At 41.2% G+C, this 17,651-nt stretch overlaps 1 long non-coding RNA gene across 1 annotated transcript in view; it reads right to left on the reverse strand.

Moving 5' to 3' along the window:
• The window catches only part of LOC111958181 (uncharacterized), a 9,422-nt gene extending 2,404 nt beyond the window's left edge, over positions 1-7,018 (reverse strand). The window contains exon 1 of the long non-coding RNA XR_002876495.2: positions 6,857-7,018. This is a non-coding gene — a long non-coding RNA (uncharacterized lncRNA). The remainder of the gene's footprint in view (positions 1-6,856) is intronic.
• Between the last annotated feature and the right edge of the window lie 10,633 nt (positions 7,019-17,651).

Consider the following 17,651-nt stretch of genomic DNA (forward strand, 5'->3'; position numbering starts at 1 on the left):
TCTCTACCATAATGTGTGTGATTGGTGAAGGTGTGATGATCGTGCTATTTGGTAATACTGAAGGATGCTCTGGATAAGAGCATCTGCTAATGGAATTTACGTTACATTTACATTTAGTCATTTCACAGAGCGACTTACAATCAGTGCATTCAACTAGGGAAGGTAAGACAAATACATATCACAGTCAACTGCAAATACAATAAGGCAGAATAAATGTAAATTAATCTAGTTCTACTCTGTAAACGCAACATCAGACTAGAGATGCACTGCAAGAACCCTTTTAGGCCTAATGCCTCTCGTGTTCAATGTGACATACCAGACTCACCCTTTGAGAGAGAGAGAGGGAGAAAGGGAAGATCAGACGGAATGACAAAAGAGAAAATCTTAAAGTTAAAGAAAAATGGAAGAGAGTGAAAAGAGATTTGAGGAAGACTCCAGCACTGTGGTCATTCATTGGGACCAAGACCAAGACCAATACATAACCTTACCTAACGACAACCACACACACCACACACACACCACACACACACACCCAACACACACACACCACACACACACACACACACCACACACACACACACACACACACCACACACACACACACACCACACACACACACACACACACGACCACCACACACACACACAACTAACACACACACACACAACGAAAACAAGAGCAGAGTAAACCCCCCCCTTTCAAGCCAGTTGTTTGTCACTCCTGGTTTATTTGGGCTACCCCTAGCTGAGCCTCTTTGGCAGAGTTGCTCTGGTCCCCTACTGTCCCTCCCCCTGGCCTATCAGACCAGGCCATATGTTTCCTGCCAACATTAAGCCTGTGTGCCTGACGTCACTCACTTCCATGTTTTATCTGTCACACACACGCCTAGTGCCTGTCCTCCATCATGAACATGTTTCTATCACACACAAATACACACACACACAAACGTGTGGGTGCCGTCAGACACCACAGGATTATCAGCTGCTGTCTGACAATCCCACAATGCAGTGTGTCTGTGTAGGACTGGTTTGTGGTCTGGCAATGATCCTACTAAACCAGCTCTTACAAGAGCCAACAGACACACATGCACATGTTTAAACCCACACTAAAACACACACACACACACACACTCTCTCACACACAAACAGACACAATTGCACACCCTTATTATGTTGGTAGGAGTTTACAAGATAACAAGAACATCTCTTAAAAGTCAGCATGTTGTTTTGTTGATGAGAGTTTAAAACCTTTTACTGCAGTGGTCTAAATCAGGGTCACACAGAGTGATTCTTGGTAGTCTTGAACAAATCTACTTTGAAACAATAGTATACACCGCATACACATGGTTATGGGCTTAAAAAAGAAGACACCTTTACCATGTCAGATATAGAGTTGAAATGTATTACATTTTGAGTTTGCATCCCAATATTACACTTTATATACAGTACATCACAGAACACTAAAATATAACAAAACTGTTTGACATAGAAACACAGGATTTCCATCTTTAAAAACAAAACGTTATTAATTATGAAATTATGAAATTATGAAAAATATTAACAACATTCCACCAATGAGGCCAAAGAGGTTGTTTTTGGTCATTGACTGTGTTGTATGACAATATATTCCCTACACACCCATGAGTGCTAGAGGAAACAGCTCTCTTACAACAGTAGGTCAAGTCTGAGTTATGGTGAGAAGATGAGGCTGTTGAAAACTGTGATTGGAGCTTAACCAGTGATAGACTGAGTCAGCATCAGCCTCATACCAGCACTAATATTCACACACACACACACACACACACACACACACACACACACACACACACACACACACACACACACACACACACACACACACCTTCTCCCCCTGTCAGTCTGTGTGAGGATGAGTCTAGCTAGCTGACCTGTACAGTAAGGATGTGTGATTTGCTGACCAGTGACCACAGTACTGGTACAGCAGGTAGAGACTAATCAGCGGCCATTTCACCTCTCGAGGGAAGTAAGAAAGAAAGCTGACTGTGTACATGTTCTCATCCTCCTAGATCTATCTACTGCCTTCAACACCATGAACCATCAGATCCTCCTCTCCACCCTCTCAGGGCTGGGCGTTTCAGGCTCTGCATACTCTTGGATTGCACCCTACCTGGCAGGCCACTCCTACCAGGTGACGTGGAGAGGATCTCTGTCTGCACCACGTACCCTCACTACTGGTGTTCCCCGGGGCTCGGTTCTAGACCCTCTTCTCTTCTCTCTATACACCAAGTCACTCGGCTCTGTCATATCCTCACATGGTCTCTACTATCATTGCTATACGGAAGACACTCAACTATATACTTTTGTCCTCCCCCCCTACTGACACCCAGGTGGTGACATGCATCTCAACGTGCCTAGCAGATATCGCCATTTGGATGTCAGCCCACCACCTCAAGCTCAACCTCGACAAGACAGAGCTGCTCTTCCTCCCGGGGATGTCCTTTCCAAGACCTCTCCATCACGGTTGATAACTCCACGGTGTCCCCCTCCTAGTGCGAAGAACTTTGGCATGACCCTGTCGTTTTCTGCAAACATCAAAGCAGGGACTCGCTCCTGTAGGTTCATGCTCTACAACATCCTTAGAGTACGACCCTACCTCACACAGGAAGCGGCGCAGTTCCTAATCCAGGCACTTGTCTTCTCCCGTATGGAGTACTGCAAATCGCTGTTGGCTGGACTCCCCACTTGTGTCATCAAACCCCTGCAACTTATCCAGAACGCTGTAGCCCGCCTGGTGTTCAACCTTACCATGCAAATAGTATCTTAAATAATCCTACATTAACCCCTGCTCACCCCGACCTGTGAACTAACACTCACACTTTTTTCCAACTGACTAGCTCTGACTTTGCTGATAACTACTTTATTGAGGAATGATTGACTTACTATGACTGTGATGTGTGGTTGTCCCACCTAGCTATCTTAAAATMAATGCAGTTAGTAAGTCGCTCTGGATAAGAGCGTCTGCTAAATGACTCCAATGTAAATGTAAAATGTCTAGTCAAAAATCTGAACAGTGATCAAACTGAATAGAAGGATGTTTTGAAATACTGACCTACAGCTGCTAGAACGAGGACAAAGAAACAGGAAACATCTTTAAAGTGTACCAAACCTTGGTACTGATGTTGCTGTTGGTAAAATATGATGTGGCGATGTAAGTTCCTTCACTTTTCATACCGATAAAGCTTCATGAATTTAATAAAAATTAAGTAAATAGTTGTAGACAGAGGAAGTTGTGTGTGTATGGATGGGCGTATGTGACTGTGGGCACATGGGCACATGATGGCATGTGTTTAACACAGTTATAAGTGTTTATTCTTCACTGAGAAAGCAGGCAGCCATAGGCGTAATCTGATTAGCATCACATTGAACCAGTGTGATAAACAATGACACAGAACTCTGGTTTGGTTCTAGKTAATTATCTTCCTTTCCTTCTCTTCTTTAGGTTTGGTTCCAATACTCTAAAATAGCCTTATTTTCCATGTCGCCACATTACTTTTTGGGGAAGAGACACTGGATATGTTATTCCCAACACTTGAACCCTCTGTCATAAGGTCTATACTATGTTAGTGACTGTGTCATAATAAAGATATAACACATGTCATGAGAGCTGATGTCTGCTTATGACAACTGATCTAACACTGTCATGACACTATGTGTTACTTAGGGATAGTAAGGTACTTGGCTGGAGCTATGACTGCTATACCGGGCTCTTGACCTGTGAATCAGGTTAGCCAAAGCACTGAGAGGCCCCCTGGCCTAAAACACCAGCCCAGCCACCACAAAGAATGCACTAAATGCACTGATTCGTAATTAATGGTCCGGGATCAACTTGTTACTAAGCAACATTGCTGAGTTTGGACTACTATACTGCCCCTTAATGGTCAGCCAGTTCCTGGAAGTGACCCTGTCCTGTAGGTGGTGCATGTGAGCCACCTCAGGTTTGTCTTGTTCAGTCACCTTGTATCGGAACACAATAGGGGTGCGCTCTAGTATTGACAACTGCTATCCAGAGGAATTCCCAAGTTAAACTAGCTGCTTTAAACCTACAATTCTATACAGGGCTAGTCAGGCAAATGGTGGAACCAACACACACACACTTACACACACACACACCCAGCTAACTCCAGGGAACCACATTCCTATAAACATTTTCTCAGTGTAATCTCTGTTCTGTTATCTGAAGGAACACCGATTCACAACTGCTTTCACTTGTTATTGTAGTTTTTGAATGTGAACTATTGCAACAAGAAATTTTTGAATGATCTCATTCCAGAGCTGTGGATTACTGAGTGAACTGACGGATGACGAAGTGATACAGTATATGCAATGGGAGTATCAGGTGAAGGGAGGGGTAATGAGATGAATGGAAAGAGAGAGGTGGGAGAGGGATGACGGTATGAAACAGAATGTGGGGGGAGTATCAGGTGGAGAGGGGGATAAAGAGAGAAGAATGGAGACAGGTGGAGGGATGGAGAGGGGGTTTACAGTAGTGAAAGAATGCAAGAGCATCAGGTGGAGAGAGGGATGAAGAGAGAAATGGAGTGATGTGGTGGGATGGAGAAAGAGTGAGATGAGTGTGGGTGTGAAAGATGTTGGATAGAAGAGGAGAGTGGAATGTGGAAGAGATAGATGTGGCAGGGTATGGTCAGCTGTATTTGACTTGATCACCAAGTAAGCACTAGGTGACTATTGCACTATAGCTCTTGGCTGGTTCAGTCACTCTTCACTTCCCCGCACTCTTAGAAAAAAGGGTTCCAAAATGATTATTCGGCTGTCCCCATAGTAGAACCCTTTTTGGTTCCAGTTAGAACCCTTTTGGGTTCCATGTAGAACCCTCTGTGGAAAGGGTTTTATATGAAACCCTAAAGGGTTATACCTGGAACCAAAAAGGGTTCTTCAAAGGGTTCTCCTATGGGGACAGCCGAAGAACCCTTTTTTTCTCCTAAGAGTGCACATAGCCTACATGTGCCAAGGTGTGGAGACATCCACCATCAGGTGAGAAGAAAATGGCATAGACATGAAATGCACGAGAGCTACATGCTCTGCAAGTAACAGAGCATAACTAGCCTACACAATAGCAGCCAAGAGTGAAAATATTTGCTTTCTGCCCTTAATCCATTGAGTTTGCTGACTACATATTTGAAAGGGTCCTTTAATTGAGTCCCCAATATAGGATAAATGCCATTATGTGATGTAAGTACATTTGGAGGGTTACATTTTAAAAATGGCACAATGAAAATGTTCTAATCAATAACATAGATAGTGGAGTAGTTGGAACCCTGACCTGTACAATGGACGTGCTACCTTGTGCTGGACCTGCTGTTTCGACCAGCTTTCTCTCGACCTCTGAATGCTTGGCTATAAAAAGCCAACTTACATGTACTCCTGAGGTTCTGACCTGTTGCACCCTCTATAACCACTGTGATTATTATTTGATCCTGCTGGTCATCTATGAATGTCTGAACATTTTGAAGAAAGATCTGGCCTTAACGGACATTTCCTCTTATAATCTCCACCCCGCACAGCCAGAAGAGGACTGCCCACCCCCCTGATCCTCGTTCCTCTCTGCGTTTCTTCCTAGGTTCCTGTTTTCCAAGGGAGTTTTTCCTAGCCACTGTGCTTCTACATCTGCATTGCTTGTTCTTTGCGCTTTTAAGCTGGGTATCGTTATAAGCACTTTGTGACAACTGCTGATGTAAAAACGGCATTATAAAATACATTTGATTGATTAATCAATTGAGTATTTGTATTTCATAAATAAATTGAGTTTGCTGACTACATATTTGAAACGTTCCTTTAATTGAGTCTCCAATGTGGAATAAATGGTATTATTAAGTATGCGATGTATGTGTATTTTCAAAATGGTACATTTGTTAAACTTTCATTAAGTCTACGATATGGGATAAAAAATGCCGAGGTTTACTGACACCATTCAACCGATGGAGGGTGTAACCGAACTACCCCCTGGGAGGCATGTGGTCCGCGTATGATGCGTGTAACGTGTTGTGTTGGTACCGAATCGAACATAAAAAATAAAGTCAATAGCCTACAGTTTTTCTTGGAACATTTGCGCGTAGGTCTACCACCGCCGTGTGCACCTTGCTGTGCATCACATGTGAAGAACTAATAGTTGATCAACATTTTAAACTAACCATTCTGATCTGTTCCATCAGCCTTATTAATTGATATGTCGCATACCTCCACTACTTTACTTTGATACGCATCATGGGGATTAAGAAGTGAGCACACAATGCCCACAAAAAAAGTGGGTATACGGCATATACCTGCGTATATACCCTCCAATACCCTCCAACACACTTCCCCATAGGACATACGTTATATCTAGAATGGATTGAATTGGTCCATATTCCTGGTAAAGTAAATTAAGGGACACAATAAAGTGTAGAATAAACGACGTAATCTCATCTAGAGAAGATATAAGCACCTACAAGCATCCGAAACCACAGCCTACTGTCTGTATGTGAGACTGCGCTCATAATAATATAGCCTAATCAATATAATAGCCTCCATGCATTCATTCAGCTTTAAAAACTATGCACAAATGCTTGGGAAAATTAGATACACAAAAATTATTTAAAACGTCACGTTGTTTACTGAAATGTATTTGACATTCCATTCGAATATTACTGAAATCATTTGGCATTCCATTTGAAATCAAATTTGACCCGGCATGCTTCACAGAAAACAATCAGCAAATGTTGTAGCCTAATGCAATCACTATGACTTTTAGCATAGCCAGTAAATAACAATTAAAATCTGGAAAACAATGTGTGGTTACATATTAAAATGAATATCCTTACCTTGTCCTTGTGTATGGTATGTTGCTAGTTCTGAATCTCCCTCTAGAAACAATTGTCATCGGCGGATATTGAAGATGAAGTGTGATAACTGCTGTGCTTCTCTCGGTTTTTATCCTAGGCTCGGCTATTTCCGCTGAAGGGGGAGGATGTTTGGAAATGATCGACCCCAGGGAAGCAGTGAGGCGGGTTTTTAGGATGATGACGCTATTTGGGCGGGTTCAGAACGGTCCCACGGCGAGTATCTGGGTTGGCTCCGAATCAGGGCATGTAAGAAACATGATAACGGATATAGTGACTATTATAGTTGGAGTAGGCTATGAGGTCAGCGTCAATGAGGTAATCAATATTCATTACTTGATATGAATATGTTGAATCACCTCTGTTGAGAATTACGACATGATTTGACCATTTTTACATATACAATTTTTCTGTGGAAATGTGACTCAATCAAAGGAACTTAGGCCTTTACGTGACACACACGCACACGCACACGCACACGCACACACACACGCACACACACACACACACACACACACACACACACACACAAAGCTGTCTTTGGCTCAACATTGAAGGGCTGATTACAGTTTTTAACAATCACTTTGGCACTAATTTCAGAACCTTGTGGTCATTTTTCTAAACTCTAGACACAAAACTCAAAACGGTCATCACTTGTAACACAGGCTGTCCAATGTTCAAAACATTGCATTGTGCATTCATATCGTTAAAGAAACCTTGCACTTGCAGAATCATTGGTTCAAATAACTAATTTATCATGAAATACCATAGGACCATTCATTTAGATCACCCACACACAAGATACCGATAGTTTCACTGTGTAGTTGTTCGTACAATCATTAAATATTGTAGTACAAAATATGTGATACATGTTTCATTATGCTACTACACGTAAATACATCACTGTAAAAGGACTAGTAGAGAGAATACTACAGACACAGTGGAATCATTGAACAAAATATGACATTTATTGATGAAATACAATAAAATCACAACATAGGTTTCTTTGAATCAAAGCAAAAATWATTAGCTACAAAAAAAGAAAAAKCAGTTAAASGTCAACTGCAGTGTTCCTCASCTGGCTTACTGTAAAAAGCCAAACAAAAGATTGATTACTGTACTTCTATATTTCCATCAACCCTGTCTTGTGGATTTGGCCACAGGTTCTCATCCACATCACAATGGATGTTTTCATTAGCCAAACATCTTGGGAAGAATCTTCGGGCATGGTGAATCCAGGCCTGACACTGGTCTGCCGTGATGTCATTACATGTGTCATCCATAGCCTGGAGAAGGGTGGCTTGTTCGTGAGGGCGCCTATCATATACCTTCCACCTCCATGTGGAGAAAAAATCCTCAATCGGGTTAAGGAAAGGATCACCACAGGGTGGTAAATTGTGGATGGGCCTGAAACCATGCTTGCACCATTTGAGCATGGTGGAACCTGACATTATCCCACACAATGACATAGGTCATGCCATCAGCTCTACAGACCTGATTTAGCTCATCAATGACGATTACATTCAAACAGTGAATCATGTGGCTACTTGCAACTCAATATATAGAGTATATAGAGTAGAGAGCTTTAGATGTTGTTCGACCAAACATTAGAACGGGCAAGATGCGTAATCTAAGCAACTTTGACCGTGGTATGATTGTTGATGCCACACATGGTGATTCCAGCATCTCAGAAACAGCTGCCTTCTTGGGATTTTTACGCACTACAGTCTCTAGAGTTTACAGAGAATGGTGCGATAAACAAAACACATTCAGTGAGCGGCAGTTCTGTGGGCAAAAACACCTTGTTAATGAGAGAGGTCAGAGGAGAATGTCCAGACTCATTCAAGTTAACAGAAAGGCCACAAATGCTCAAATCACAGCTGTTTAAAACAGTGGTGTGCAGAAGGGCATCTCTTAACATACAACACCGTGAATAATTCAGGCTGTTGTGGAGGCAAAAGGGGGTCCTACCCAGTACTGTCTGTGTGTGTGTAGATAGGTGTACCTAATAAAATGGCCGGTGAGTGTACAGTAATGTCAAATCTGAAAACATGGTCTGGAAAAGTGGTACATGGTACCATAGAAACTGTGTCTGATAAAGAATGATGATGAAATATTACATCCATAGATAATGTAGTCCAATTGGTTCATGTTCCACGGTAATTGGTGTCCATGGATCTCGTTATCCTGAAACTTTCATGATCTAAACATGGAATATTGTTCGTCAGTTTCCATAAAACTATGCATTAAGAGTAACGCATCAATTACTTATCATTTTGAGCAGTTGTATCAATTGATAGTTAGATCATTGTAATGAAATGAATAGACAGTCATCTCAGATGTAATGTGTGAATTGCATTTTGAAATGGTAATACTTTGATGTGAAGTTGTGTCATTTTGAACAGGTGATTTTAGTTCAATGAACAAATGATCTTAGCTTTATGTGTATTGTATCCAAGCAATTGGAAAAAGTGTTAGAGTTTTGAAAAATTAGCATTTTGATCATTGGTTGTGAGTTTTGTGTCTAGAGTTTTGAAAATGACATCAAGGTTCCGAAATTAGTGCCAAAGGGATTGTAAAAAACGAAGAAAAATCTATCATATTCTAATAAGGTGAATATTTGTCTTGTACAGACTTCAGTTGACCTAGGCTGCAAATCTGATGTTATTAGTGATATAATTCTTTGCAACCTGAGTTTATACTCTGCATGGGCAAAGCTATGACTGTTCGTGTGTGTGTTGTGTGTGTGTGTGTGTGTGTGTGTGTTGTGTGTGTGTGTGTGTGTGTGTGTGTGTGTGTGTGTGTGTGTGTGTGTGTCTGTGTGTCTGTCTGTCTGTCTGTCTGTCTGTCTGTCTGTCTGTCTGTCTGCTGCCTTGTCTGTTCTGTCTGTCTGTCTGTCTGTCTGTCTGTCTGTCTGTCTGTCTGTCTGTCTGTCTGTAGCTGTTTGGAATTGGCCTCCCCATGGCTCCTGACCAGGCCAGGGTAAAGACTGTTCAGTACCAATGGAAATCCAGTTAGTGACGAATCCCCTGCCAGCAGGGCTGACCCACAGTGACTCCATTGTGGTTCTCAAACAACCCACAATCCCCTGACAAACTCTACCCATCCTTTCCTCAGACAGGAAGTTTGTCCATCACTCAGTCACCAGAATGACAATCATTCCATGGAATTTGAACAACAATCATTCTAATTTCATATCTTCTTCATTGCAACTCCACATCAGGGGGCTGCGACAAGTCAAAGACATCAAAATGTGTCAGTGTATGCTTTTATATAAATAAATACATTATTATTAGTTCTTGTGTGCTGTTGAGGAGAATATGGCTGAAGTTGTTCAACTTTTATTACATTTTTGGAAAGGAAATTATTTAGCGAACACTGGACTAATTGTGGACAAACACTCTGGACTAACACTCTGTCGCCTCGTTGTCAATTCCATCTATGTTAGATTAGTATGGAGTCACCAGTTTTTAATGAGGACACCACACATTTACAGTACACACACACTTACAGTGCACACACACAGTGCACACACACACGTTTATCACTCATGGTCTGACAAGGCGGTTGTGTACTACTTGATGAATAAGGATAAAATTATGACACCAAGCCATGTCAACAAAATAATTTCCCCTAATTAATGCAATGCCATGACCACAATACCAATAAAATATGATGCAATAGTTTTGACCCCCTGTTAGAGGCACGTAGCACATGTAATGCAACTTGGTGAAAGTATTAGGCCTAAAACCCAGGTTTTTGTAAGTTTAAGACATGCACATTTGGAACACAGAAGGCTGCTGAGGAGAGGACATCTCATAATAGTGGCTGGAACAGAGCAAATGGAATGGCATCAAACACATGGAAACCATGTGTTTGATGTATTTGATACCATTCCACTCATACCATTCCAGCTATTACCATGAGCCCGTCCTCCCCAATTAAGGTGCCACCAACCTCCTGTGATTTGGAAGTACATAAAGAGACAGCTATACACCTTTACCTCTACTAAAATGCATAGTTTTGTGTAGTTAATTTAGGCCACAGGCACCTGTATTGTAATTGTGAGGCTGCTAGGCCTTTTTACAAAACACCATATTAAACAAACAGCACTAGCCTAGGAAACAACACCATATTTAGTAAACGTAAACAGGAAATAGTTTCTCAAAACAGGCTAKTCAGTGAGGGGGTCTATGCACCTACAAATCACATATTACTAGTGTAAAAAATATATATTCACGCCATACGCATGGAGCTTTTGCATATAAATAAAAGCATGTACAGTGGGGCAAAAAAGTATTTAGTCAGCCACCAATTGTGCAAGTTCTCCCACTTAAAAAGATGAGAGAGGCCTGTAATTTTCATCATAGGTACACTTCAACTATGACAGACAAAATGAGGAAAATAAATCCAGAAAATCACATTGTAGGATTTTTAATGAATTTATTTGCAAATTATGGTGGAAAATAAGTATTTGGTCAATAACAAAAGTTTATCTCAATACTTTGTTATATACCCTTTGTTGGCAATGACAGAGGTCAAACGTTTTCTGTAAGTCTTCAACAAGGTTTTCGCACACTGTTGCTGGTATTTTGGCCCATTCCTCCATGCAGATCTCCTCTAGAGCAGTGATGTTTTGGGGGCTGTTGCTGGGCAACACGGACTTTCAACTCCCTCCAAAGATTTTCTATGGGGTTGAAATCTGGAGACTGCTAGGCCACTCCAGGATCTTGAAATGCTTCTTACGAAGCCACTCCTTCGTTGCCCGGGCGGTGTGTTGGGATGATTGTCATGCTGAAAGACCCAGCCACGTTTCATCTTCAATGCCCTTGCTGATGGAGGGAGGTTTTCACTCAAAACCTCACGATACATGGCCCCATTCATTCTTTCTCCTACACCGGATCAGTCGTCCTGGTCCCTTTGCAAAAAACAGCCCCAGCATGATGTTTCCACCCCCATGCTTTGCAGTAGGTATGGTGGTTTCTTTGATGGCAACTCAGCATTCTTTGTCCTCCCAAAACTAGACGAGTTGAGTTTTTACCAAAAAGTATTAATTTTGGTTTCACTCTGACTATATGACATTCTCCCCAATTTTCTTCTGGAACATCAATGCTCTCTAGCAAACTTCAACGGGCCTGACATGTACTGGCTTAAAGCAGGGGGACACGTCTGGCACTACTGAGGATTTGAGTCCTGGCGGCGTAGTGTGTTACCGATGGTAGGGCTTTGTTACTTTGGTCCCAGCTCTCTGGCAAGGTCATTCACTAAGGGTCCTCTCCCGTGTGGTTCTGGGATTTTTGCTCAACTCGTTTCTTGTGATCATGGTGTGTTTTATTTGGAACCTCGGCGAATACCGTGGAAGATTTTCTTGCGTGGTAGCTCGTGCAGTATATGAGGGAGGAATAAAATGGAATGATTAATCAGGTGTGGTCTTGGGTATTCTTTCATTCTCAGATGTTTTGCGTTCCCTTCTTTTGTTCTCGTTATTTTCATCACTTTTTGCTCGCCATCGAATTTCTTGTTGCCAGCCTTGACAACCATAGCATCTACTTCCAGCCAAGAAGAAGAAAAGTACATCGCAATTAAAAAAGCAAAACAATGAATTTAAACGAAGGCGTTCTGCACCACCGCTATTGCGGGGAACATATAAGTGTTCATTTTTCCCATTACGTGTCACCATTATCTAATAAATTGGCTAGCCCAAAATTGCTGCCCTAACAGTTGATTTCTTCAAACCAAGCTGCTTACCTATTGCAGATTCAGTCTTCCCAGCCTGGTGGCAGTCTACAATTTTGTTTGCTGGTGTCCTTTGCAGCTCTTTGGTTCTTGCATAGTGGAGTTTGAGTGTGACTGTTTGAGGTTGTGGACAGGTGTCTTTTAAACTGATAACAAGTTCAACAGGTGCCATTAATTACAGGTAACGAGTGAGGACGAGGAGCCCTCTTAAAGAAGAAGTTACAGGTCTGTAAGAGCCAGAAATCTGCTTGTTTGTAGGTGACCAATTACTTATTTTCCACCATAATTTGCAAATAAATTCATTAAAAATCCTACAATGTGATTTTCTGGATTTTTTTCCCTCATTTTGTCTGTCATAGTTGAAGTGTACCTATGATGAAAATTACAGGCCTCTCTCATCTTTTTAAGTGGGAGAACTTGCACAATTGGTGGCTGACTAAATACTTTTTTGCCCCACTGTATACAGTATGGGAACCAAAGTGATGGTGCAAGTCAGCCGGATATAGGGAGGATGTTTCATGTTGTTTGTTGATGTGGAAATGTGATAACGTTTTCATTACAAACAGGGGATTCTTCTTCGAAAACTGATGTTTTGAGTGTCGAGAATCTGATGAACAGTCATTGATTGCATCATTATCTTACATCAGGTGGCAATTAAGGCAATGTCATTGCATAGCTTGAATAATCCGAACACCACGGTAGGGTATTTTCCAAGTTGTACAGTGATTTTTCATTATTATTATAAATTATTTTATTTATATTTTTAACCCTTATTTTACCAGGTAAATTGACTGAGAACACATTCTCATTTACAGCAACAACCTGGGCAATCGTTACATGGGAGAGGAGGGGGGATGAATGAGCCAATTGTATTATGACACTAGTCACGTAGACCTTAGATCACTATACGTATGAAAGTGACATGTCGTTTTCCAGGAAGTAGCCTTGTTGTTTTCTGACTTTTGTAGACTTTTTGAATGCTATTCAATGAGCAAAAACGTCATAAAAGGCATCAGGCAGAAGTAAATTCAGCCACAAACACTAATATAATTGTATATATATATATAAAATTATACATATATATCTTAAATGACCACGTTTTCACAAATGTTATGATATAATCGTCAAGCCCATTCAAAAGATAAGGGGACAGGATCGTTGCAAGCAGTGCAAAGGCCTTACATGGTGGTATCCTCCATAAAGACTGTAACAACACGTTTTTTCTGAGCAAAATAAGAGCACCATGTATTTTAAAGACTTGTTGTTGCAGTATTTATGGGAGATACAATCACCTTTTTCTTTTTTGGACTATATGTTTACTCAGGTGAGCACCCCATTCCATACAAGTCTTTCCATTGGGCACAAACTGGCTGAATCAATGTTGTTTCATCTTAATTTGTCAACATATTGTGATATGTTTAAAATACATTGGATTTGCAAAAAGTCGTCAACTTAAACTGTTGTTTTGAGGGTGAAATTTCAACCCCAGGATTATGTAAACTTGGTAACCAATTTTCAACATAGACAAACCTTGTATAAAATATGTTTAATTTGTGACTGAAAAAATGTCAGATCTTCAACGTTATATACACWATCAGAAGAAGAAAAAAACTAAAGGCTGGGAAGCACCTCCTACTGGAGAAGTGATCAATCAACAACTACCCTTTGGTCTTCCATTCAGGGTTCTAACCAAACCTGTCCCTGCTTAGCTTTGATATTTGTCACTGACTTCTACAAATGTGCTATCGTGAGAATGATTTACTGGAAACCTCCACTTAAAAATTCTATAAATTCACTTTTGCTATCGAAGTCATTTCAAAGACTAGGTAACAGAGCAAATGAAATGTAACTACACTTTATGAATCATACATAATCCATGATACTATTTAGGCCGATATAGCATATGCAAAGTCATCAACAGCTTTTGTTTCAATTCAACCCAAGATTCAACTAAAAATAGACATACAGTACCAGTCAWAAAGGTTTTTCCTTATTTTTAATATTTTCTACATTGTAGAAAAGTAGTGAATAAATCAAAACTATGAAATAACACATATGGAAACTTGTGCTAACCAAAAAAGTGTTAAACAAATCAAAATATATTTTATATTTGAGATTCTTCAAAGTAGCCACCCTTTGCCTTGATGACAGCTTTGCACACTCTTGGTGTTCTCTCAACCAGCTTCATGAGGTAGTCACCTGGAATGCATTTCAATTAACATGTGTGCCTTGTTAATTTGTGGAATTTCTTTCCTTAATGCGTTTGAGCCAATTAGTTGTGTTGTGACAAGGTAGGGGTGGTATACTGAAGATATACCTATATTATGTCAAGACCAGCTCAAATAAACAAAGAGAAACAACAGTCCATCATTACTTTAAGACATGAAGATCAGTCAATCCGGAAAATTTCAAGAACTTTGAAAGTTTCTTTAAGTGCAGCCGCAAAAACCATCAAGCTCTATTATGAAACTGGTTCTCATGTGGACCGCCACAGGAAAGGAAGACCCAGATTTACCTCTGCTGCAGAGGATAAGTTCATTAGAGTTAACTGCATCTCAGATTGCAGCCCAAATAAATGCTTCACAGAGTTCAAGTAACAGACACATCACAACATCAACTGTTCAGAGGAGGCTGCGTTAATCAGGCCTTCATGGTCGAATTGCTGCAAAGAAACCACTACTAAAGGACACCAAAAAGAAGAAGAGACTTGATTGGGCCAAGAAACACAAGCAATGGACATTAGACCMGTGGAAATCTGTCCTTTGGTCTGATGAGTCCAGATTTGAGAGACGCAGAGCAGGTGAACGGATTATCTCTGCATGTGTGGTTCCCACCATGAAGAATGGAGGAGGTGGTGTTAAGGTGTGGAGGTGCTTTGCTGGTGACACTGTCTGTGATTTATTTAGAATTCAAGGCACACTTAACCAGTATTGCTACCACAGCATTCTGCAGCGATACGCCATCCCATCTGGTTTGCACTTAGTGGGACTAGCTTTTGTTTTTCAACAGGACAATGACCCAAAACGCACCTCCAGGCTGTGTAAGGGCTATTTGACCAAGAAGGAGAGTGATGGAGTGCTGCATCAGATGACCTGGCCTCCATAATCACCCGACCTCAACCCAATTGAGATGGTTTGGGATGAGTTGGGCCGCAGAGTGAAGGAAAAGCAGCCAACAAGTGCTGAGCATATGTGGGAACTCCTTCAAGACTGTTGGAAAAGCATTCCTCATGAAGCTGGTTGAGAGAATGCCAAGAGTGTGCAAAGCTGTCATCAAGGCAAAGGGTGATTACTTTGAAGAATCTAAAATATAACATATATATTTTGATTTGCTTAACACTTTTTTGATTACTACATGATTCCGTATGTGGTATTTCATAGTTTTGATGTCTTCACTATTATACTACAATGTAGAAAATATTAAAAATAACAAAAAACCTGTGAATGAGTAGGTGTGTCCAAACATTTGACTGGTACTGTATATATAGGCCTAGGGTTTCAAGCTTTAGGAATAGGATTAAATCAAATCAAACTTTTATTTAAAGTGCATTTAAAGTTTGATTTGATAACACATTAAGTTGTTGTATAAATAAACAAAATATCCAACATTGCATTTCCATTTCAACTTTGCTGTGCTTTTAAATGGTTGAAGCGCAGTGATAACACATTTAGGTGAGAACTAAACCAAAAACCAGACAATATAAACACAACATGTAAAGTGTTGGTCCCATGTTTCATGGGCTGAAATAAAAGATCCCAGAAATGTTCCAGACGCACAAAAATCATATTTCTCTCAAATGTATGTCTCACAAATTTATTTACATACCTGTTAGTGAGTATTTCTCCTTTGCAAAGATAATCCACCCACCTGACAGGTGTGGCATATCAAGAAGCTGCTTAAACAGCGTGATCATTACACAGGTGAATCTTGTGCTGGGGAGAATAAAAGGCCACTCTAAACACAATGCCACAGATGTCTCAAGTTTTGAGGGAGCGTGCAATTGGCATGCTGACTGCAGGAATGTCCACCAGAGCTGTTGCCAGATAATTTAATGTTCATTTATCTACCATAAGCCACCTCCAACATCGTTTTAGAGGATTTGGCAGTATGTCCAACCGACTTCACAACCGCAGACCACGTGTAACCACGCTAGCCCAGGACCTCCACATCGGGCTTCTTCACCTGCTGAATCGTCTGAAACCAGCCACCCGGACAGCTGATAAACCTGAGGGTTTGCACAACCAAAGAATTTCTGCACAAACTGTCAGGGAAGCTAATCTGCGTGTTCGTCATCCTCGCCAGGGTCTTGACCTGACTGCAGTTTGGCGTCGTAACTGACTTCTGTCGGCAAATGCTCACCTTCGATGGCCACTGCACGCTGGAAAAGTGTGCTCTTCACAGGTTAATCCCGGTTTCAACTGTACCAGGCAGACAGTGTGTATGGCGTCGTGTGGGTGAGCAGTTTGCTGATGTCAACGTTGTGATGAACAGAGTGCCCCATAGTGGCGGTGAGGTTATGGTATGGGCAGGCATAAGCTACGAACAATGAACACAATTGCATTTTATCAATGGCAATTTGAATGCACACCTAAAACACACATTTTTACAGATMCACAACTGCACCGCCCGTAACTGCAGGGCTCTCCAGAGGGTGGTGCGATCTACCCAATGCATCACCGGGGGAAAACTACCTGCCCTCCAGGACACCTACAGCATCCGATGTCACAGGAAGGCCAAAAAGATAATCAAGGACAACAACCACCCGAGCCACTGCCTGTCCACCCCGCTATCATCCAGAAGGCGAGGTCAGTACAGGTGGGTCAAAGCTGGGACCGAGAGACTGAAAAACAGCTTCTCAAGGCCATCAGACTGTTAAATAGCCATCACTAGCACATTAGAGGCTGCTGCCTATATACATAGACTTGAAATCACGGGCCACTTTAATAAATGGAACACTAGTCACTTTAATAATGTCTACATATCTTGCATTACCCATCTCATATGTATATACTGTATCCTATACTATTCTACTGTATCTTAT

Source organism: Salvelinus sp. IW2-2015, linkage group LG33 (genome assembly GCF_002910315.2).
Source record: "Salvelinus sp. IW2-2015 linkage group LG33, ASM291031v2, whole genome shotgun sequence".
NCBI classification, from domain to species: domain Eukaryota; kingdom Metazoa; phylum Chordata; class Actinopteri; order Salmoniformes; family Salmonidae; genus Salvelinus; species Salvelinus sp. IW2-2015.